This window comes from Heterocephalus glaber, unplaced genomic scaffold (genome assembly GCF_053883595.1).
Source record: "Heterocephalus glaber isolate CG9 unplaced genomic scaffold, H.glaber_assembly_v1.0 deba00001509, whole genome shotgun sequence".
Classification (NCBI taxonomy): domain Eukaryota; kingdom Metazoa; phylum Chordata; class Mammalia; order Rodentia; family Bathyergidae; genus Heterocephalus; species Heterocephalus glaber.
Window position 1 is genome coordinate 13,415,162 of NW_028258325.1, and position 23,357 is coordinate 13,438,518.

Here is a 23,357-nt window from a genome sequence, read left to right on the forward strand (position 1 = left end):
CAGCGTTTATGTATGAGTGGGATAGTTATGGAGGGTAATTTTTCTGCTTACTTTTATATATTATCAAAATTTGTTTAAATAGCCATGTTTTGTTTTAACATTAGAATAATTAAATTACTTTAAGTAATATTATTTCTGGCTTTTGCTGTGCCGTGGACTATAATCTTTTTTTTATATCTAGATAAGGATCATGAAATATATTTGAGTTCACAAGAAATCGAAGCCCTTTAAATAATGTTGTTTCTTGTCTTGTGAGTTCTTTATTTATAAATAGTAACTTCTCAACCAAGTCTTCTCTAAAACACTGCATATTTGCAAGTATAGTTGCAATGGTTACAACTCTGTTGGTAACTAGTAATAAAGATAAAACTTTGTAAGCAGATTGTTATAATTCACATTGATTACAAAATAAGTAAGTATAGGCAAAATTTTCTCCTCTGGCAAAGAAATGTAGGGACAGAAGTGAGAAATAAAGCGAGGTTAAAACATTTGTCTATTTGTCCTGCAGAGGTAGGAAAAGTATGGACTTGGAGTTTTTAAAAAAGTGCTCCATCTATTTCCTTACCTTTAAAACTGAGTGTAATAGTATCTATCCTTCCAGGTTGGAAAGACCCTAAGACAGTGCCTCACAATCACTAGGCCTGCTATGCAAAGGTTTAATAAAGCAGCCTGTATTCCCCATAGTATAAAGCCAGGATTGTTATGTGTCTAGTTCAAAACCCCACAGAATGTGTGATATTTACTTTGCCTTGAACTCTTTTTTCCACCATAAACCCTTTAATTGGAACCATAAAGGAATTTATGCATCAGGCCTATTACACTCCTTGTAAATAACACAAGTTTACCAAAAAACAGTCTTGAGGGCTGAAGATTTCATCTGATGTGCTGATTATGCAATCTTGGTGGAAATTAGAGCAATGCGCTAAGTAATTTTGTAATCATGAGGAAAATTATTTTATATCTTGAATGAACAAGTATGTTAGCTGCCTGGGGGAAAGCATTATTACCAAAGTACACAAATACTGGCTTCAGCATTAGAAGACAGCAACTGATAAGAATTTCTTATCTGTGCACATTTGTTCCTGTATCTACAACACTAGTTATATTAGGTTTTCTTTTCTTTCATCATTTATAACATTTCCTAGGTGGTTAAAAACATGGGCTTTGGGTAATATTATTAGTTTTAATTATTTGAGGATTAAAAGATGCATAATAAAAGAGAGATGTTTTTAAAATTGCAGGTTGTGTATAAATGAAAGCTATTGCTGTTCAATATACAAAACACCACGTATCTGTGTGTGAGTGCATGCGTGTGTATGTATGTGTGTGTGTATAATGTCTTACTGTCAGTTCCCTTTTGGCTTGTATTAATCTTCCCAAATACTCAAGGTACTCCTATTAAAAATTGGTCCTGGATTTAGCTCACTGGCTCCTCACCTACCTTGCAAGCACAATGTCTTGAGTTCAATCCCTGGTACTGAAAAATAAAATAAAATAAAATAAAATAAAATAAAATAAAATAAAATAAAATAAAGTAAAAATTGCCCCAAACCAGAAACCTACCAAGTGCATGTACTTAGTTAACATGTGGTAATGAAGGTATAGAACATACATGAAGAAATGGAAGGGTTATTTAATAAATTATATTGGCACAATCAGCAAGTTACTTGAAATAAGAACCGATTTATTTCTTCATCATCTATAGGAAAGATTTGCCATTTTTGGGGCAACCCAACATTTCTTTGAACAGTTATGTTTGGAGAATTTCCCACGTTACAAGTTCTGTTTCTCCAAAGTCAACTTTTGGGACTGTTTCAGTCTTCTCACAGGCAAACTGTAAACTATCACCTAGGCTTCAGGAGCCACATGGACCATTTCAAGACCCAGGTTCAAAGTTTCTAAGTGACCAAAGGGTTCTGCCTGAACTCCATCCTTTCTCCATGAAGTGGGAAGAATCTGGCTTTCTCTGTACTTTCCCTCAAGATCCATGATTCATACCTTATCTCTTACCTCATATTAAAAGAAAACTTTAGTTGAATTGAAGAATTACCTGTATAAATTTAGATTTTTATAACACATGCATGCCATGAAATGAAATGTTATTGAATTGTGTATTAAAAGACATCTGAACTTTAAAAAAAATAGAAGAAATCACAAAATGAAAATCAACATTTGAAAATAAAGTTGTTTTCTATATTCTCTTTAAACAACAAATATAACATGGTGTAGATTAATCTTTACATCTTTTCATCAGTGCATATTAATTATACAGAATATTTGGTTTCATTGTGATGTTTTCATACATGTATGTGTACAGTAAAACATATAATATTACAGAATTGCTAACATTATGTTTCTGAAGCCTTTTTTAATTACATGACAACACTTTTGCTTGAAATGAGAATTGAGGTAAAATTATGTTTTATGTCTGAATTTACATTTAAAATGCACGAAAAAAGTTAGAAAAGATGCTGGCATTAAATTCCTCTAGGGGTGATTTGTTATAAGTTTGTTCTTGTTTTTAGATATCTATTCTTCAAAATTAAAACTTTTGTAATTATAACAAAAGTCCTCTAAAGTTAATTATATCCACAAAAGAAGTGATTTGACTAAATTTGGTTCAAAAATAAAATGTTATACAGTCCCTCTTGGGAAGAATTTGCTTGACGGAAAAATTTGTTTTTACTTTATCTCTGCCAAACTGAATTATTTCAAACAGCATTTATATATCATTCCCTGCTAAGAACCCTCACTGATTCCCTTTTTTCTTAAACCTTCATTTCTAAATTCCTTTAACTGCTTTTCAAACTTTTCCATAATTTTGTTCAATCCAAAGTTATTTTCCTTTACTGTTATTTGGTCTTCTGCTTGTCTAGATTCTAAAATATCATTGAAATCACACTTTAAACTCTGTATTTGTTAATAACACATAGACATACACATGCACACACACATATGCAAAAAATACCTTTGGATCACCTATGCACCAATCTGAGAGAAATTATACTATTCATTTACTTATTCAGTCCACAAATACTTGTTTATCTACTATGGAGTAGGTGTTGCTTTTGCTGCCAGGGAAACAGAGTTACAAGGATTAAGGGACCTGCACACATGGAACTCTTTTGTCTAGATGAAAATTTATTTAACTACAATCCCTGAAGGTCACAAGGTGGATGGCCTATTCATGTGTTTAAAATCTAGCCTTAGAACTTTGTTTTAGCATAAACACTGCCTATTGGGTCAAACTTATCTGATACTTCAGAGGAAACAAAATTTTGTTGAGTTCCTATAGTTCTATCTTTCATTACTCTCCTCTCTTCAATATTTATAAGAAACAACTACAGAAAATGTGTTATTGTATTTGTTCTAAAGAAAAAGCTGATGAGGACACTATGTGTTTGTCGTTCAACTTCACCTTATGAGGGCATGTGCGAATTTTATTTTATAACTTACTACCAAAGAAAACCTTATTTTCTTTGAGGCATTAGTTTGCTTTATTTCCTCTATAAGGATAAGAATATGACGTATGTTTCTTTTTCTGCATTGACTACCCCTAAGATCAGTGCCATCTCTTTAATTGCACTGATGTCTACAAATATTGATATACTTGCATTAACACTCTATTTAGATATTGATTTTGAAAATTTAATCATATTGTATTGTTTTTTATTTCCTGTATCTTCCTATATGAAGCCTCAAAGTTCTTCTGGGAAGAGAATAATGTAAAAAGTGCCATCCAGATGCCTCCCATTGAACTGAGGTACTGCTGTCTCAATTGCTTAGTGTAGAGGTGGCCATTGGGTTTCAGCTGAGTCCATTTGTAATTACCCTTAACCAAAAAGAGCCTCCTTGGCCAAGGCGGTGACCCACCCTAGAACAGTCCACATCCAATAGCTGGTTGATTGAGGCAGAGATATAAAAGCCCATGCCCTTTTTCTCAAGGGAGGATGAAGCTGAAGACCAGCCCACTTGACTTCACTGCAATCTAAACTACTGCAGTCTAAGCCTTGCCATTCTCCCAGCAGAATCATTTCTACAGCACCCAGCAGTATAGCTTGTTCATCAATTTCAACCTCAGGATTTGTTTCCGAGGGAATCATATTTACACTAATTAAGACTGATAACTAATTGGATTGATAAAAAACTGAGAATGGTAGTATTTTCTATTAGCTCTCAGTAGGTACCCTTTATTATGTCAGGTCAATAACTTTGCTATCCCCATCATGTGTCATATTATATCCACAAAGACAGAATTGTTCTTTGATCTCCATTTGCTTTTATTTTAAGTTTTGAAAAGTTCAATTTTAGTTTTAGTTCACAAATAATACTTGTCTATATTTGTGGGTGTGTTCAATGGTTTCTGTCATTATAACAAAATACTAGAGACAAATGACTTATCAATAGTAAAGATTTGATTATTTAAGGTTCTGGAGGTTCCAGTCCAATATCGAGTAGTTTCATTGTTTTGGCTTCTGGTGAGGGCAACACATAACAAAAGTATGTGGTAAAACAAATCACTTAATCCATGATTCATTAAACAAAAGAAGAGAAACTGGTGGGGTCCCACAGTCCCTCCTGAGGCACATCTTCTATGACCTAAGGACTGCCCCAAGGCCTTATCTTCTAAAGCACCTTCTGAGAGAGCCACTCTGGAGACTAAGCCTTTAAACATTTAACAAAATTGTAAAAATAGATTACAGAGATCTCTGTTTTATCATAGATTTCTGCAAGTATTAGAATTAGAACCACAGATCTTAGCACTTAATTCTTTATCACCTTTTGTTCACTGTTGCTTTGGAAGGTTGTAGCCACCCCTTTCCGACTTTATGTGTGTATGCACACAGTACACTTCGAAAATATGGGAAACTTTGGCAATGACTTTAGAGTCATTGATTTGCCCTTATCTGCTGCTTAATTGCTCACTCTTCATCCTGTATCACTGTTGCACATAAAACACAATTTTGTTGTGTACAGGTTATTGTTTAGACTAGGACATTTCCCAAATGTCTCATGTGTTCAGAGGTTAGGGCTTATGGGACAATCACAGGGTTGCTATACTCACTTGTGGATTGATCCTGATGAGTTTATAGCTGAATGTGCTGTTTGTAGGGAGAGCCTGTCGGAAGAGGTGTGGCCCTGAAGGTGTCCCTTTAGCAGATATATTTCCCTCCTTGGATCTTCCCTCTCTCTGCTTTCTGTCTTCCATAGGTTGAGCAACTTTTCTCTAGCATGCCCTTCCACCCTCCCATTTTTGCCTGAGAGCCAGTCAACCATGGACTGAAACAACTGGAAACTATGAGTCAAATAAATTTCTTTACTTTCAAGTTGGGGGTACCAAGTATTTTGTTCCTGCAATGGGAAAGTGACTAATACAGTAGACATAAAAATCTTATGTTTACAAGGAACAATGCTTGACAACTACTTCATACATGGTGATATCTGGTGCTATTTGAGAAATATGATCTTCCTTGTTGGTATAACTAGAGGCAGAATTGTATTAGTCTCCAGGAGTGGCCTCACCAAAATACCACACAGTACCTTAAATTGCAGGAATTTTATCTGACAGTTCTGGTGGTAGAAGTTCAAAATCAGGATATTGGTAGAGCCATGTTCTCTCTAGGGCTGGATTCTTCCTTGTTTCCACTTAACTTTTGGTGATTGTGACAATCTCTGGTATTACTTTGCTTACAACTACCTCACTCCAATGTCTGTATCCAATATCACATGGCTTTCTTTCTGTGTGTTTCTGTATCTTTTCCTATAAGGACTTCAATCAGATTGGATCAGAAGCCGCCTTAATCCAGTATGACTTCATCTTCTTGATTAACTCTTCAAAGTCCCATTTGCAAATTAAGTCAAATTCAAACACAGAGAAATTAGAATTTAAACATGTCTTCTTAAAGGACACTATTCAATCCACCACAAAGGCATACTTTCCTCTGCTCTTAGAATCCTCATCCCAAAACACAAATAAAACATGTGTTACTATAATAGTAAGTATCCTCAGATAAGTAAAATTGTTTTCATTGATTGATTGAAATGTGGCACCACACCTAGGAAAAGCTTACAGTGCATTTTATTAAATGTAAATGGAGCCACCTTATAGTCATTAACTATGACTTCCCTATTTTGATGCCTTCTTAATTCCCTTTTCTGCCTCTCCTTTGCCCAAGGTAGTATATTAGTCTGTTTTTCTATTGCTACAACAAAATATCAGAGTCTGACTACTTTATAAAAAAGAGGTTAATTTAGCTCACAGCTTTGGAAGCTAAAAGTCCAAGATTTTCCTACCTCATTGGTTCACCCTCTAGTGAAAGCCTGGTGCAGGGGGGAGGTTAAAAATGTGTGTTCCAGGGACACATTTAGAAAACTCAGTGTCTAGGGCCAGGGATTTAGCTCAGTGGTTCTGCCAGCCTGTGCCTTGCAAGCGCAAGGTCCCGAGTTCGATCCCAGGTACAAAAAAAAAAAAGAACTATAGAAAACTCAATGTCTTGGGAACAAACCAGGAGGTCACGAGAACCACCTTAGTCTTTTCATCTTCTCTTAGGACAGGGTCCCCAGTGACCTAGATATCTTCCACCAGGCCCAGATTCTTACATGGTCCAGACCACCCTTCTCATCATTATACTGAGGTCCAAGCTTTCAGCTCCCGAACCACTGGCACTGGGGGACAAACCACATACAAACCATGTCAGCTCCAGTTCAGGCAGTACAGTTTCTTGACAGAACTCTGTCCTCTCCTCTCGTCAATTGTTCCTCTGGTTTCAAATCTCTTCTTATCCATCTTTCCCTACTTTTTCTCACTCAATTTTGACGTCCCATGCATTAATCTTTAGGATTGTTTAAGTTGATGATAGTCATCTCAGGTGTTCATTTTCTAAATTTCATAAACTGACTTTGAAAATTAAATCAGCACAGACTACTAATTCAGGGAGAGCTTAATAGATATTTTTAAAAGTATGAAAAAGTAGCGCTCCATGAGCAAATAATCTTGGAAAATGTGTTAAATTCTCTCTTCCAGATTCATGAGTTCTTTAGATTACTTAAATATGAAAATTCTCACAAACAAACAGAAGCAAACCAACACAACATGTTTAGCTTGGTTTCAGTAAGCAGCTCCCAAATGTGTTTAATCACAAGACACACTGAGCAGACCCGTAGTGTGGAACTTTTCCATCGTGTCTGACTGAGGAACAACATAAAGCTGTCATTATCTCTGCTTGTCTCTCCACAGAGAAGGCTCTTCTTCTTAGTCTATGAGCCAATGGATTGGAGCCAGCAATGAAAGCCTAAGTCAGTAGCACTGTTTCCTAGGGAAGGGCGCATCACCTTTTAGGATATATTTTGGTATAAATGTTCAAAATGTGAGCTCTACTTATGCTTTTATTATTGAATGATATTACATTTACAGGTTTGAAACATATTAGCTACAAATCTATAAGAAAAAAAGTGATGCAAACTTGTATAGAACATTTAAGTATAGCATTCATGATATGAGGGAGAAATTAAAACAAATAAACTAATTTCAGAGTACACTTAAAAACACCTGAAAGTGGTTCCAGGTTAAAGTCTGATGTTACAGTCTGATGTTTCTCAAAACCTAATCGAAACCACGTAATTTCTCAAATGTGAATGAACAATTTGTCGCCACTTAGTTTGTTGGTCTTCTGTAAAAACTTGGCTGGAAATGAAGTGCATACTCACTGAAAAAAAAAAGAATTAACTAAAATATTAGGTAAATTTTAGAATATACATAATACTAAGAAAGAATAAAGCCTAGTAGAGAAATAATTGTAAGTAATAATGCCAACCCATTGGTGTCCACCTCTCTATACTTCTATGAGGAAAACAAAGGGCACTTGTTTTGATGCAAATTCTTGAAAATTAAATGAGAAAATGAATTAAAAGCATTTGTAAATCACTCAAAATAACATATATTCCATTTCTTTTAATGAATATTCTAATATTTCATAAATAATTATGCTGTTTTGTTTCTTTTTTGCTGAAATTTATTTTTATCTTCTTGCAATGAATTTCAAATTCATTCATCCATATTTCTATAAATTACATTATAAAACTATAAAATGTAGGACTTGTAAAATGCATTATATTTATATATCACCTTCATTCTAAAAGTTGCCACAAGGCCTGAAATAGACACTTCAAGTGTGCATGAAGTTTCCTGTTTTGAATGTGTATTATCAATTTAATTTTTCTTGAATATCAAAATCTTCCAAATGCTATGGAAAAAATCTGTTCTAAAATCACATTGCCTGAGTTTAAATCACTTTTCCAAAATTACAAGCTATGTGTCATTGAATAAGTCACATAATCTCTCTTTAGGTTCAGTTTCCTAGGTTTGTTATTTAGAAAATTATTACAGTGGCAATAATACATACTTGTGGGACAACTGTAGAGAGGGACCAATGTACGTAAAATGCCTAGCATAGTAGCCAGCACCCAGTTCAGCCTCAACTTAAAGACTGTTTCTCCATCTCTCATCTACCTCTCTCTTTTTCATTAGAAACATGTACACCCTATCATTAATGCTAAAAGCATATTGGATATTGGCTGCCTCTGTTATTGCTCTGTCTAAGGGTTGAAACTTGCTCTTTGGTTTTGGAAAGGACTCTCTTTTGAGAGTCCTGCTATCTGAACTCTAGATCTAATTCTGGGATGACTCATCTAACACATCTTGGCTAAATCAATGCTTCTTTCCAGGTTGCAATTTCTTTACTTGTAAAATGTGCATAAAATGTAAAAGGTCTTTTCTGCTATCCAAATTTAAAATTCAACTTTTAAAAAATAATTTAGTAGCTACGTACCAGTATCCTTGGCATCTTGTTGTCATGAATTAACAGTTTTTATTTTCATGTTCTGTGTAGCACTCCCCATATTGAAGTAGTTTATGCTTTCTGTTAGTTGTTGCAACAGCTAAAAATGTTAAAAATCACATTAAGGTGATCTTGTAGAATATCTAAAATATTCTGACAGAAACACTAATGTGTTAAAAATACATTTACTACAGATTCATAGACTATGTTTATTTCACTGGGGACTTTGACCAGGCTGATGTAAGTGATCCAGTGGAGGGTGAGGTCATAGAACTGGAGCCACAAGACCCTAACAGTATATATGTTTGTTCAACTGTTTTCATTTGCTCAAGTTTCCTCTGGTTCAGTTCCCTTCTTGCAAGGTAGAATCTCTACTTCTCTATAGTTATTTTAGAATGATATGTGTAACACTCTTATAGCAAACCATTATTATATAGTAGGTAGTCACTATATGTGTGCTATTATTCTTACTAGGTAATCCATTAGTTTTACAGATGAGAAAACTGAGACTCAGAGATTAAAATGCCTGACCAGGAAGTCACAGAAATAATGAAAGAGCTGTGAATACATTTAGGTTTTGAGCCTGATCACACTTCCCTTTCTTTAACAATTGCATTCCAACAGGATGGCTGTAAAACCAATCATAATTACTTTAGTTATCCAATTTAATTAATCCCTCAAAAGCTCTAAATTACGTTGGCTTAGTTTTTTTTTTTAATTAAATTCTTTTATTGGTACATTGTAGGTATACAACACAATTACATTTCTCATTGGGAATTGTACCTTTACATAATGCATCTTGGTTCTTATTTTTTCCCCATTCCTAGCCCTCCCTTCACCCCCTCCACCCTTCCCTATTTACAAAGACTTTATTTCCATTTTTCCCATTTCTCGTCATTTTTCCTTTCCCTTCTTTCCTTTCCCCTGCCCCTCCCACTACCCCTACCCCTTTGCACATTTTCTTCCTATTTTACATTATCAATTATTCATTCTAATCATTGGTACATTTTAGGTATACAATATAATGACATTCATCATTGGAAATTTGCACCTTTACATAGTCTCTCTTGCTTCTTATTTTTCACCCTTGCCCAGCCCTCCCTTCAACCCTTCCATTCCTCCCTATTTACAAAGATTTTGTTCCTATTTTTCCATTTTCTCATATTAATCCCATTTCCTTCTATCCTTTCCTCTAGCCCTCCCACTTCCTTATTAAACTGTTGGCTTAGTTTTTAAAGTAAATGAATATTTTGCAGTAAAATATTTTGACTAGGTGATTTTTCGGATAGGTAAGACTTAAAAGATTTCTATGGAGAAGAAATGCAAAAAAAAAAAAAACCTGAACAACCAAATTCAATTCAATTCTAAATATTATTTTATAAATGAAGGAAAATGTATAAAATGTATTTTAGACCTTGTTAGAGGAAAGGTTACTCCCCTCATTCTTGCTTTTCCATAAGGAGATTCTTTACCATGAAAATAACTGCATGGGTGAAATTATTCATGGAAAGATTTATTAGAAAACTGCTATGTTTTAGTTGAGAAAAGATTGGTGAGTATGATGGATAAATTCTATGTTCATGGATCTAATACAAATGTAAACAAACTGTAGCCTCTATCTAATCGGTCCTGCTACTTACTGTTACTGGAATATAGCCATGCTAATTCATTTGTATTTTGCCTCTGGCTACTTTTGCACTGCAGTGGTGGAGTTAGATGCTGTTACAGGGATCCCATAGATCTCAAACCCTAAAATATTTACTAGCTACCTTTTACAGTAAACATTTGTTGATCATTGAGTTAGTAGGAAGAGTTATTCAGTGAATTCAGATACAATGAATAGCAGAGGGACACTAGGGACTACTTTATATTTGAGTGGTTATTCATTGGTGACCTGTGATCTGAAACTAGAGTGGCAAGAAGCTGTGAGCCTTCTCAAAGGCCAAGTGGTAAGCTGTTTCTGAAAACACGACCAGGGAGTGCAAAGAGCTGACCAAAAACTGCTGTGGCCAGAATGTTGTGCATGACATCAAGAACAGTGAGAGACACCAGAGATCTGGTCGGGACCCAGTCACCTGGGATCCTGTTTGAGGAAGTACGACCTTTGACCTCAAAACCTGGGGAGAGCTTGACATACCAGGCCATTTTTTATTGGTCAGAGGTAAAGATTAGTATTCATACAGGACTTCTCTTTACTCTTTCTTCCTCTCTCTTCTACACATTAAAAAGTGCAGAGCAAGGCTCCCTTTCTCTGTATAGGTAAAACTTGACATATTTTTGTTTTCATACTACTTCTTCTCTTCCCGCTTAATGATTAACTGTAGGAGCTTCTGGACCAAGATCCTATTTTCTGAAAAAGACACCACAGATCCTACCCCATTCTACAATTCATTTCTCAGTAGTAAAGTCGTACTATCTTAGTTCTGACTCTTTATTGTATATTCCTAATTGACCACAACTCAGAAAGGGAAGGACAAGGGATGAACGAGCAGCCTCATAGCCGTATCTCTGTCATCACTGTAACATTTTTGATATCAAAATAGAGAGTGTAGAACAAGTTTTCATGAATAAAACACAATTTATGGATAGAATAAATGAACTGACTTGACAGTGGAGAATCTAATGTTAGATACTAAAATTCAAATAAAATCCTGGGATTTGCATGTTAAACTTTGTCAAGGGTGAATGAGCATAGAATAATTAAAATATAGAACCACATATAGGTAACTACAGATGTCCTAAGTAATAGGAGCTTTGTTAAGAGAATGTGACAAAGCCACAAGGATTGTGCATGTGTTTCTCTTATTAACTCTTTAAGACTTCCTCCTTGACAGTATTATATTGATCTTGCTTATATTTATTTTGCTTTCATCTGAGACACTTAATTTGGTCTGCTCAAATAATCATTATAATATTCCTATTAATAATAGTATCAATAACATTAGCATTAATGTTATTTATAATATTAAGGAATAAAATGACTTCTCATAGCAATTAACTGCTATTAAATTTCACAGCTGAATTCAATAGCAAGGCTAGGATCTTAACCAAGCCATTTGATTCCACAGCTCAGGCACTTAAGATTCAGTCCTCGCTCCAAAGGTAGGCTTTGTAGTCATTCAGATGTAGATGTTATCTGTTTCTCATGGGCTGTATAATTCTACACATATGATCAGTAGTATCTATAAAAGCCTGTTTCCTCATCTTTAAGTTGTAGATAAAACACATAGTTCACAGGATTGCTCGAACTGTGGTTAAGTACGAGACTTCACTCCCTTAGGTCTCCTGTTGGGAATCGCCATTTCTATCATCGCTACACTGCAAGCAATAGAAAGAGTTCCAGCACTTTTGTATTGCAGCCCAGCTTAAGGTAATAAAATGCTAACAATTGCCTGGTGAAATTTGTGTGGAATGTCTAACGTGCAATGGATACATTTCTTTTAAAAAGCACAAAAGGGAGTTGTACTGTACTGATTGCAGGCACAGGCATTGAGAACCCATGCAAATTAGATTATCACAGCACTAATGCCCATGTGTATTCACAACAGGGGTACGACACTGCAGGTATGAGTTATGCAGGTGGCTCTGTGGATGGCACATAAGCACAGAGTAAAAGACTTAGAGAACCTAGAATGGATGTAGGGAGTTATTATTCAACTCTATTGTAAGAAGTTTATTCTGTGATGTGAACTCACCTTTTCCTTAGCAAATAGTTACCTAGGTTTTATGCAGGAAGAAGCTAAGAAAACCCTGAAGTAAGAAGGTCCAGTGGAGAGCATCCCCTAGAAACACAGGGCAAGGCATGGTCTCATTTGCTTGGAGATTTTACCTTTTATAATGAGGTACCAGTTAGAATCAAAATGAAAATTCATCTTCTACTAATAGAATTTTTTTAATTGTGAGAAAGTTCTATGCTACCTGTCATTTATTCAGCCAGGTAGTTCCAAAGATCACGCTAGGTAATACCCTTTTTAAAATTTGCTTTCAGTCCTTTCAAACAGCCTGTATGACACTATCAGAGAACGTGACAGTCAGAACATTGAATGACTTTTAAGGGCTCTACATGTGGTATTGAATCAGCCCCATTTGGAGTTGAGGCTCTATTTCTAAAGCCTCTACCTTTTCCTCTATGCTATGCCTCCTTATCGTAGCAGATGATGAATAACTAGCATTTTCATCTACCAGCTCAAAAAGATGTGATTTGAGTTTTCTATGGGCTGATCAAAGTTTCTATTCATTTCTGTTCACATTGCTCAGAGATAAGAGAAAAGGAACTGAATCAGAGGGCTCTTTCTAAACCTCTTCCTTCTACCTCCCTACAAACCAATCTGAGAACCTCCCATTTGAGCAGCTAACATTAGAAATTCAGAGAATTCATTCAGTTGTATCTTTGTAACATCAAAGCATCTTATCCATTTAGTCACAACTTCTATAGATTCAATAGCGAAAAAATGACCTAAAATAGCTATTTGTCAGCAGCCAACTATTTTCTCAACCAAACTCTGGTGTGTTAGAAAGTTACAGCTTTAATTTCAACCACTTTGACCTTGTACTTAACAGATTATTACTGTTGATGTTCCAAGTCAGGGTGAAAGCCTTGAATTGCCAGAAAGATTATCATGCTATAATACCAAGATTTACTTTATTCGAAAATTTAGTTTCATGTTGCTAATTCTCTTAGGTGGAGAGAAATCTGTGGACAATATGCATTCAAATTTAACATGGCCCTTCACCTGTGATTGGGCATCTCTGGTGTATGTGTGAACTTATTTTTTTCAAGTTGAAAAAATAAATGATAATAGATGATAAAAATAACAGGAAACCACTTGTACTGTTTAAATAAAAAAGATAATGTTTATGTCTATTTTTAAACCATACAAATGGAAAAACATATGGTCTAATTTTATTCTCTTACTATGGAAACTTTAATGAATCAACATTTGGAAATAGAAGGCTATAATGCTGTTCACCTGGATTAAGTTGTGGCTTCTGCCTGCAAAGAGACTGTCTCACAATCCTGACCCTGGATCATTTGGATAGTAGGGTTTATGTTCATGTTTCCAACCCTCACCCTTGAAACTTCTGCTTCTAAAGAACATCACGATGAAAGAAGGACTCCTATAACAGTTGATTTGGAAAATCTAGTGGATTTCTGGAGACTTTGGCAGCTCAGATTTTGTTTTCCTTCCTCTGATTTCCCATTGCAGAGTTAATTTCCCAATCTATAAAATCTTTCTGGTATTGTCAGTCAAGATGTTATCTTTCTCCCGGCAACTGGATCATATGAGGTCAAGCTATGATTAGCAACTATGGCTCTCACAAAGTGTATGCTGAGTCATGTGATTAAAAAATGAATGTCGAGGCAAATACCTTAGGAAAATTTATTTTTTCCTTATTATAACCCACCTAATGATTCCTGGCTACAAAATGTTTTTACCTATCCCTTTCATTCTGTAACACTTTTCAAAGTCTCAGTGTACTATTTTCAATTCCTTTTATGATTTCTTATTCTCTTTCCCTTTGACTAGTCAGATTTAGCTTTTGTCACTGACAACCAGAGAATCAAAAAAAAGATAACACATTAAAGAAAAAAATTACAGAACTGTTTTGTATCTTGAAAGTGAATAATATACTGGTCATAATAATTTTCACTTTTCATCCTTCAGTTCTTGAATAAATTCCAAGATACTGTTCTAACAATTTCTGTGACTTTGGCTTGGATGCCCGCCATAGAACAATGCTGAATTTTCAGGATTTGGGGAGAGAATAGTTAGAAACAGACTGAAGGTTATAGAAGGGCTTGTCTGGCTAGTGTTAAAGTGTAGACTAAGGAAGATAGTTCTATACAGTTGTGTTTTGTTGCAGCTCATTTGTACAAAAGCCTTTGCCATTTCTACTTGGCCCAACATTTAATGATTTAATGTCTAAGATTTTAAAGTTTACAGTTAGGTAAGTTACTACCATTATTCTACCACTTGTATGAAAGATGTAGAAATATAAATCCTCATATGAAGAACTTAATTTAAATGAAATTTTGGGAGAGGATACTGTAGAGTATTTTATGCCTCAAATACATTTCTAGACAAATCATATAAATATTAGGTCCTGTTTATCAACCCACTTTTTCTATATTTCATAGACAGTGTGAGTGTTGGGAAGATTATGACAGGGTTTTTTTGTCCTGTTTATTCCACATTTGGATCGCTACTATCTTTTTCTCATGACTCGTGGTCAGAATTCACATGATACAAGGTTTTTCACTTGACAAAGGGAAAATGATTTAAGTGCCTCCCCTCCATTCTCCACAGAAGAATTCATACTGGTATAATTTCACATGTACTGACACCTGTGTGATGCTATTATTTGAATGTATTTGTGCCCTGCAAATCTCATGTTGAAATCTGATCCTCAGTGCCGAGGTATGAGGAGCTGTGGCCTTTTCAGTGATGTTGAGATCAGGGGACCTCTGTCTTCGCAGGTGGATTCATACACTATGACAATAGCTTGTGGGAGGGAATAGATTCTTGTTCTTCTGCCTTCTGGAGAAGCAGACTTCACCCATTTATTTTCTTTTTCTGCCTTCCTTCATGTGAGGATGCAGCAAGATGATCCTTGTCAGATATTAGCACATTGATCTTGGACTTCCATTCTCTAGGACTGTGAGAAAATATTCTGTTCTGTGGTATTTTTTTATAACAATACAAAATAGACAAAGTTGAGGGCCTTCATATTTCAGAAAACTGGGAGCCATTTACAAGTGTGAGGAACTTTTTAACACTTGGTAGTCATAGGGCATTGTTTTTGCCAAACTTCTAATTTTACCCTCAGAACAGTGTTGTGACCGGGATTCTGATTTGATATGTATTCTAGGAATAAAGAAACAAAGGCTAAGAATCTAAGTGAAATACAGTAGGAAATAGGAAATATAGGAGTACAGATTAGAATCTTGGCTATTTGACACTAGACTACATTCTTTTCATTATGAAACACTGCTTTTCTAGATCCCTGTTAAACCAGGTTGGCTTATCCCTACCTCTCAGCAGCCCAGATGTGCAACTAATCACTGTCAATCATCCCTATCATAATTTTTAATTCATTGTACAGGTGAAAAGAAAGCAGATTCCTGTTTCAGAGAGTTTTAACTAATATTGCTCTGCTCTATTTTAAAATGATTTGTTCTAGATGAGAGAACAGGAACACATATATCATAAGTCTTCAGTCTTCAAGTTAACATAACCCACTGAGGGGATGAGAAGTAAGAATATCAAGCTAAAATTTCAATGAGCCATGAAATTTCAAGATTGGAATGAATCTGCATGGACCATCAGGTTCGATCCTGGTATTTCTGAAGTTATGGTGCTGGCCCAAGACTGGTGTCATTTCAGTAAATCATATGCTATATCATCACAGTGAAGGTTTATCCAGCATTTCATACTTGTACCAGACACTGTTCTAATTAAATTATTGATATAATCATACTATATAGTCAATGTCATATATATAATATATACATGTATATACCCACAGAGTTATAACCTATATTAATTCATATAAAACAAAGAATTCTTAGAATAATTATGAAGTTTATTTAATAAAACTTACTCCATATTTTGGATGAGGAATCTTAAGTGTAGGCTTATTCAGCTTCCCTAGCGTCACATAGCTAGTAAGTGGTAATTGGTTTCTGAGCTCGAGAATCATGGATACAAGACTATGACATTATACTCCCTAATGGACTTGGGCAATAGACCGTCCACAAGAATCTTCAGACCATTCATGTACTTCAGAAGTGATGACTTTGTGGATGTTCTTTTCATTATCTCTTCTGAATTATTTTTCTGTAATATGGGATGTCTATTGATTTTTGTTTATTCATTTTGTTTGTAGGTGACTTACTGACCTCAATTATTAGTTGTAAATCAGTTTTCAGGGACATCTTCTAAGTTTTCTAGGAGTACAATTATAGCATGTGAAAAGAAAACACTTTTTCTTCCTGTATCTCAGTTGTTATACTCCAATACCAATTTCCTGTCTTATCATATTAGGTAAAATGTAGCTCTTCTTTAAAATTGGAAAGAAGAAAATGTTATGGAATTTTGGAGTCATCACAAGCAGCTAAGAAGCTTTTCAGGTATAGTATAATAATAGTCCAGACTAAGATAACGACATGGAAAATCAATAACTATTAGTGGGAGATTTTATATTAAAAATTGTCTGAGCTAGGGTATCTGGCTGGGAAACAGTGAAAGTTTTAAAATTAAAGCATGCAAATTTAATTGATAATGATCAGGAAATTGACTGCTTTAAGTGAATTCTAGTGCTTGATTCATCTGAAACAAAGTAAGTAGAAGAAAATAATTAGAAGTTTTAGTTTCTAAACAGTCCTAGGAGTGTATATTTAGGGGAAATAGATAGATAGATAGATAGATAGATAGATGGATAGATAGATAGCTATAGATATACATTCTTCATTGTCTTGTATTTAATAAAGCTACCTGCAAATTATAGTATTTAAAGTTAGGATGGTGCTTATTCATTTTATTAAGTAACTTGAAAAGCAATATATTTACTCATTTAGTCTTTTAAAGGACTGTTTTAAAATTTTAGTTCCTTAACACACTGTTTTAAAAAATGTAGTCCAGTTCAAAACCCTTAGGATAGCTCCAAAATATCCCAATCTTGGAGATTTTTTCAATTAGTCTGGAGTGGAGGCTAAAAATGTACATTTTCATTTATCAGTGAAGATAATTCTAACAAATCGGTTCACAGACTATGCTCTGAGAGCTTTTGTCTAAGTCTTTAGTTTGCAGCAGCACTTTCCATTTCTGGACTGCACTTGGCCCACATGGCCCTGCCATTCACACCCCAAATGACAATACCTCCTAGTGTTTCTCTGAACATGACATGCTGGGGAATGTTTCCATCTCCTGTCCATGAAGTCCTGACCTCTGAGAGCATCCTGATTTGCCTAACAGATTAACAACCAAGCTGTTCTTCTAACCTCTAGTCAGGCCCAGAGGAGTCTTGATCCCTGTCCCCCAGGTGGTGGGTTCAAATAGTGTGTATTCCTCACAGCCTCATTTGGCCATGCCATCCTCTCATCTCTAGTGGGACTGAACAGAAGGGTCAGAGGTGAGGCGGCCTGTGTACACCTATATGGAAGTGTCCATGGCGGTCCTCAGCCTGTGGAAATATCCCACTCTGCTGAACTTGCTCTCATGACCAGAGGAAGACTCAACAAATGCAAAGAGCACTTTTGTTTAAAAAAAGAAGTGCACACTTCTATTCTTTCTATTTATTTTGCTTAATCCCAAGGAGAAGGCAAAAATATTTAATATTACCTACTTCATAATAATAAAAATGAATATGTAACATATGGAAAGAAAAATATGAATATGCAGAGCTTTTAAGTATTCCTGATAATTATTTTTAAAGAAAAGAGGGAATGGATCAAAAATACATTTTACCACTAAAATTGAAGAGTGACAACAGTCATCCTGTTTTCAGAATCTGGGATGGATTTCTCTAACTGCAAGAACAATAGAGATGAATTTAACAATATAATAGTTCCATTCAACCTAGGTATTCCTCTTTTAAGTATATTCTGAAAGAGTTAAAGTCATCATACTATATTGATACATACATACTTAAGTTTACAGCAACAAAACTCATAATAGCTAAATCTTGGAAGTGGCCTATATGTCCATCAACGGATGGGTAAAGAAAATGTAATATTTATACACAATGGAGTACTACTCTGCTATAAATAAAAAATTTGAGTCCTTTGTAGGAAAATTGATTGATACACCTTGAGACCACAATGTTAAGTGAAATAAATCAGATGCACAAGCTTAAAATCACATGGTTTCTCTCATATAACAAACCTAAAAGGTAAAGAATAACAAAACAGACAAATAATAGGAAATAAGGAGATAGATCTTTTGCAAAAGGAAAGGAGACCAAGGTATGGAGTGAGCTGGAGGAAAGACAAGGGAAGGAGTGTCAAAAGGAATTAAGAAGTGTTACTGATGTGTACCAATAAGGAATGTAATCATTACGTATGGAAAACATGCACCCATAAAAACTTAACAACAAAAAAGAATGTAATAGTGTACTAGACATACTGTGTCACCAAGCACTTTGGACCTGTTGACCTGAAATTAGGTAGCCGGACCTTGCCTTTCTTTTTCTTAAAGCCCAAGTTGTGTATACTGGGAGGATCGATTAGATAGCAACCTCAGAGATGCTTGGAAAATTAGGGAAGACTGGTGTTGAGCCCAAGGAGCTACACATCCCACAGATAAACCTGGGGAAGTTACAGGAAGGAGTCTAGGTAACAGGAAGACACAAGAGGTCCAGGTAGAATAGTTACTGGTGAATTCACCTTCCCATGTCTGATTGTGAGAAGGCCAGAGCCATATGCTGGCCCTAGAGGTTCAGAATTCACCCAAAGTTTTTGCACAGCTCATCATTACAGTAGCCAACTTTAAGAAGAAAATAACAAAATAAATATAGTCTCTTCTCTCCCAAACTTATAAAAACAACTGCAGGACAGAAAAGCAAAATATGATCTTGGAGACAATCCTTGAAGAATGTATCCCAAGTTGTGTCCGTCACCGGCAAGGTCTTTGGGATATGTTTGTACCTTCAGAACCTAATTAGAAAGAAACAGCATTTGTGTGAATAGAGATTCTAAAGACTATAGTTAGAAACAGTCTCAGCATATTACCACTTATATAATCAGACAGAAAATTTTGCAGTGTTTCTTTATTTCTTTTCTTTTTCTAGTGAAAGAAAGGGAGAGCCCCATCACTTCTATGCCTCCTGGGTGGTCTCATAGGAGCAGAAAGGGTACAATTTTTTTTCTTCTTTGAAAGATGCTAAATGGAGGCTATTTCTCTGTCTTTATTGTCTGTTGCATTCTTAGCATTGCCTGCCTCCTAGTATGTGTAAGAGCCCAACAGGGGACTTTCATTATCTTTGCTTTTCTAAATGTTGCCTTTCTTGCCTTTCCCTTGTTTCTTTTCTTTCTGTGGGTATCTTCATTTTCATTTTTCTAGGATGTGTCTTTGAAAAAGAAGAAACTAGTATAATCCTCTAAAAGTATATCTCTTTCAAAGAATAAACTGAGAGGAAGGACATGAATTGAGAAAGCCACAACTCCAAAAACTGCAATCATAACGGAGAGGAAAAGTGGGAAAGAACAGTAGATAGTGTGAAACAATCTTGGAAGGAACACTGAAAACCTCTATTCAGAAATGCACCAAATTGGATATTGCCTTTAGTGTGTCAATCTCTTATACTCCATTCTCAGAGACCATCTCTTTTTCCTGATGTTCAGCCTAAAGTACTTCCTCTCATGAAAAGAATGGAGTTTTTTCAAACTCAAGAGCCTAATTAGGAACAAGGTTTTTCATCCTTTCACTATTGCATTGTAAGTGCAACTTCGCTTTTCTGCTCTATTTACAATGGAGGCATTTATAATAAAGAGTACCACAGTAGGACGCTGCCATCACTGATAGTAATGAAATGAGAGCTGCAGAGAGAAAATAGACATAAGTTCAAGTACCGTGGTGCCTATTCTTTGAAACTGTTTTTGTCTAATACAATAACAAGCAGGCACATTCCATACTGGAACTACACTCAGTGGATTGGGAAACATTTCGACAATTTAATGAGTCTCATATTTAGTAATGAAAAAAGGATGCTCACTTCCAAATTTTGAAACCATTCTCATAGCCTACTTTTGTTTAGATCTCAGACAGGAGCATAACTAGAAATAGAGATGTTAGAGATAGCTGGGAGAAAAGAAGCATTTTCATGGGAGAGAATATTAGAAAAATAGAGAATAATAGAGAATATTAGTTTCGATCACATACAGTGGTTCTTCTCAACCACTACTTTGGTATTTCAGCATATAGAAAAATCAACAGGAGAGCAAAATTCTTGGCTTTCCTACCAGAAGTTCTGTGAAAGAACCCAATAACTTGCACTTGCAGTATATTTCCAACTGGTGACAATGCTTCCAGTAAATATGTGGGCCTCACTCTGAGTAGCATGACCATGTGTGTGGTGTTTCTATGGAGATGAATAAAAATAAAAGATTCCTCAAATTTTAATATCAACCTGCATCTTTCTTCCAAATACTGGGTTTTGTAAATTCTATCCTTCAAATATATCCTTTGCTTACACCCACCATTTCATATTCTACTCATTTTCTGCCTGAATTTGCAAAGTTATCTTGAGTGAATGATTTCTCTGCCTGTAGTCTTGTCTCAGTTTAATCTAACCTCCATGTGACTTTCTTTCAAAAATCATATCTGATTAAACTGTTCCCTGATTAAAATCCAACAAAAGCCTGAAATTTTCAACAGAGTAAAGTCCAAGCTTCTTAGTACTGCCTATGAGGCCTTCCTGATTGCTTCCCTTATTCATGTATTTAGTGTTCTGGCTGCAGTGGGCCACGGTCTCAAAGAAAGACTTTATTTATGTGTCAGCCCCGTTTTACTACTTGGGGGTCCCTGACCCGGTAAGGCTACCGTCTCTCCAATGTCAGTCTCCCAACTTTTCATCTAAGGGGTAGAGGAGGACATAATTTCCATTCACCCTTTACAAATCTAACTCCTATTAAACCTACCACATGCACAGGACCTCTCCCTCTTCTCATGGCCATGGTACCATTTGGCAGTAATTATTCGCTTATTTTCTTCTCTTCTAAAATAGTGTAATTTCCTTGAAAGCAAGGTTCTAATTGCAGTGCATGCAGCATCTATCACAATAATGTCTGCCCAATTTAATTGATTTTAAGAAAAATTAAATCACATTTGAAAGTTTCTGTTTTTCAGATAGGGAGACAAGAGAGAAAAGATAAAGGGATTGTCTCAAAGCCTTTAAAATAAGGCTAGAGCGTGATATGCTGCCTTTGCCAAAATGAGGCGGTTCAGTCTAATAGGATTTCTCTCTTGTTAGGAGGCTTATGTAGATCACTGCGAGGACTAGGAAATACTTAGGAATTAATGACTTTAGCAATGTATCTTTGTATTCCAAGTCTTATGCCTTAAGTGCATTGTTTAAATATTCAGTATAAATATCACCAATTGTATGTAGAGCATGCAAATTGCTAATACTTGGGTTATTTCATTCCAGCTGTGCTATGCTTGGAAAAACTATTAAATATCCTTTACCTCATTAAACATGAAGCCTACAGCAAGTCTGAAGATTTACAAAGTATCTATTTTCCTATTAGCCAAGAGGAAAAAAGAAGTTTCATAACATAGCACTTTTCCCATGTCTTTGGATACACCAACCAGAGCTGACCAAACCTAGGTTACCATAGAATTACTACTAGTACACCCTTAGAAATTTCTACCATCCCAACTCGAAGGGGGAATACAAGTTATAAAACCAAATAGTCCTGTCCCAAACACAATATGAACAGATTCACGCTTACAAAAGTGGGGAAGCAATAGACCCAAACAGAACTCTAAGAAAGGGGATGTGCTGATGTATGACCAGAAACACTAGGTTTCATATGGCTCCAGGACAATCTAAGAGAGTCCGTAGCACACATGCCATCTTGTTTGTTTCTCCTTAGATCAAATGCTCATGGAAGAGGGACAGAACTCAATTAGCCATCTTTCATCTGCGTGTATGACTACACACAGTCACTGTCCATCTCATTAGTACTATTTTAATCTGGCTACTCTTCATATGGGGACTTTGTGTTCTACTGCTTTGTTTCAGTCACTGCATCAAATATTGATCAAAACAAATCATTTTAAAGAAATGGAGAAATAAACTAGTCAGTTTGCTGATGATATTGTGATTGGGAACAATTAACAAAGTGGATAGACAAACTATAGAATGCAAGGGAATGTTTGCAAACCATACATCTAAGAAGACAATATCCAAAATATAGACAGAAATTAAACAACTCAATCTCAAGAAAGAACCTGGATTAAAAAAATGTTAAAAGGACCTGAACAGACACTTAGAAGAAGGTATTCGAGTAACCACCAGGTAAAAAAATGCTGAGCATTATTAATCATTTGGGAAATGCAAATTAAAATCACAGTGAGATAGCACTCCATGCTTGCTAGAATGGCTTTTGTCGGCAAGATGAAATACAAGTGCTGGTGAGAATAAAGAGAAAAAGGAATGCTGTACATTCAGTGAGAATATAAATTAGTATGTCTGGTATGGGAAACAGTATGACAATTCCTCCAAAAAAAAAAAAGAAAATACAAGTATCATATGATCCAACAATACCACTTTGGGAAATAGATCTATAAATACTGAAATCAATATGTTGAAAGGATATCTACACACTCATGTTCATTGCATTACTGTTCACAATAGTGAGTATACAAAATCAACGTTAGTGTCCAACAGTGGGTGAAAGGATAAAGACATGGAGGAGAAACACAATGCTATTCAACCTTAAAAAAAGAAAGAAAAGTTGTCTTTTGGGACTATAAAGAAGAATCTCTAGGATATTATGTTAAATATCAAATGAGTCAC

The 23,357-nt window shown here is 35.4% G+C and overlaps 1 long non-coding RNA gene across 2 annotated transcripts in view; it reads right to left on the reverse strand.

Annotated features, from left to right (window-relative positions):
- LOC110349684 (uncharacterized) overlaps nt 1-23,357 on the reverse strand; it is a 149,519-nt gene that overhangs the window by 13,163 nt on the left and 112,999 nt on the right. Inside the window, exons 4-5 of one of the 2 annotated variants that reach the window (XR_002395844.2) lie at nt 8,829-8,937; nt 7,020-7,706 (exon numbers count right to left, since the gene is read on the reverse strand). The exons of the other annotated variant lie outside the window; for it this stretch is intronic. This is a non-coding gene — a long non-coding RNA (uncharacterized LOC110349684). Of the gene's footprint in view, nt 1-7,019; nt 7,707-8,828; nt 8,938-23,357 lie in introns of those variants that run through there. 2 annotated transcript variants of the gene reach the window in all.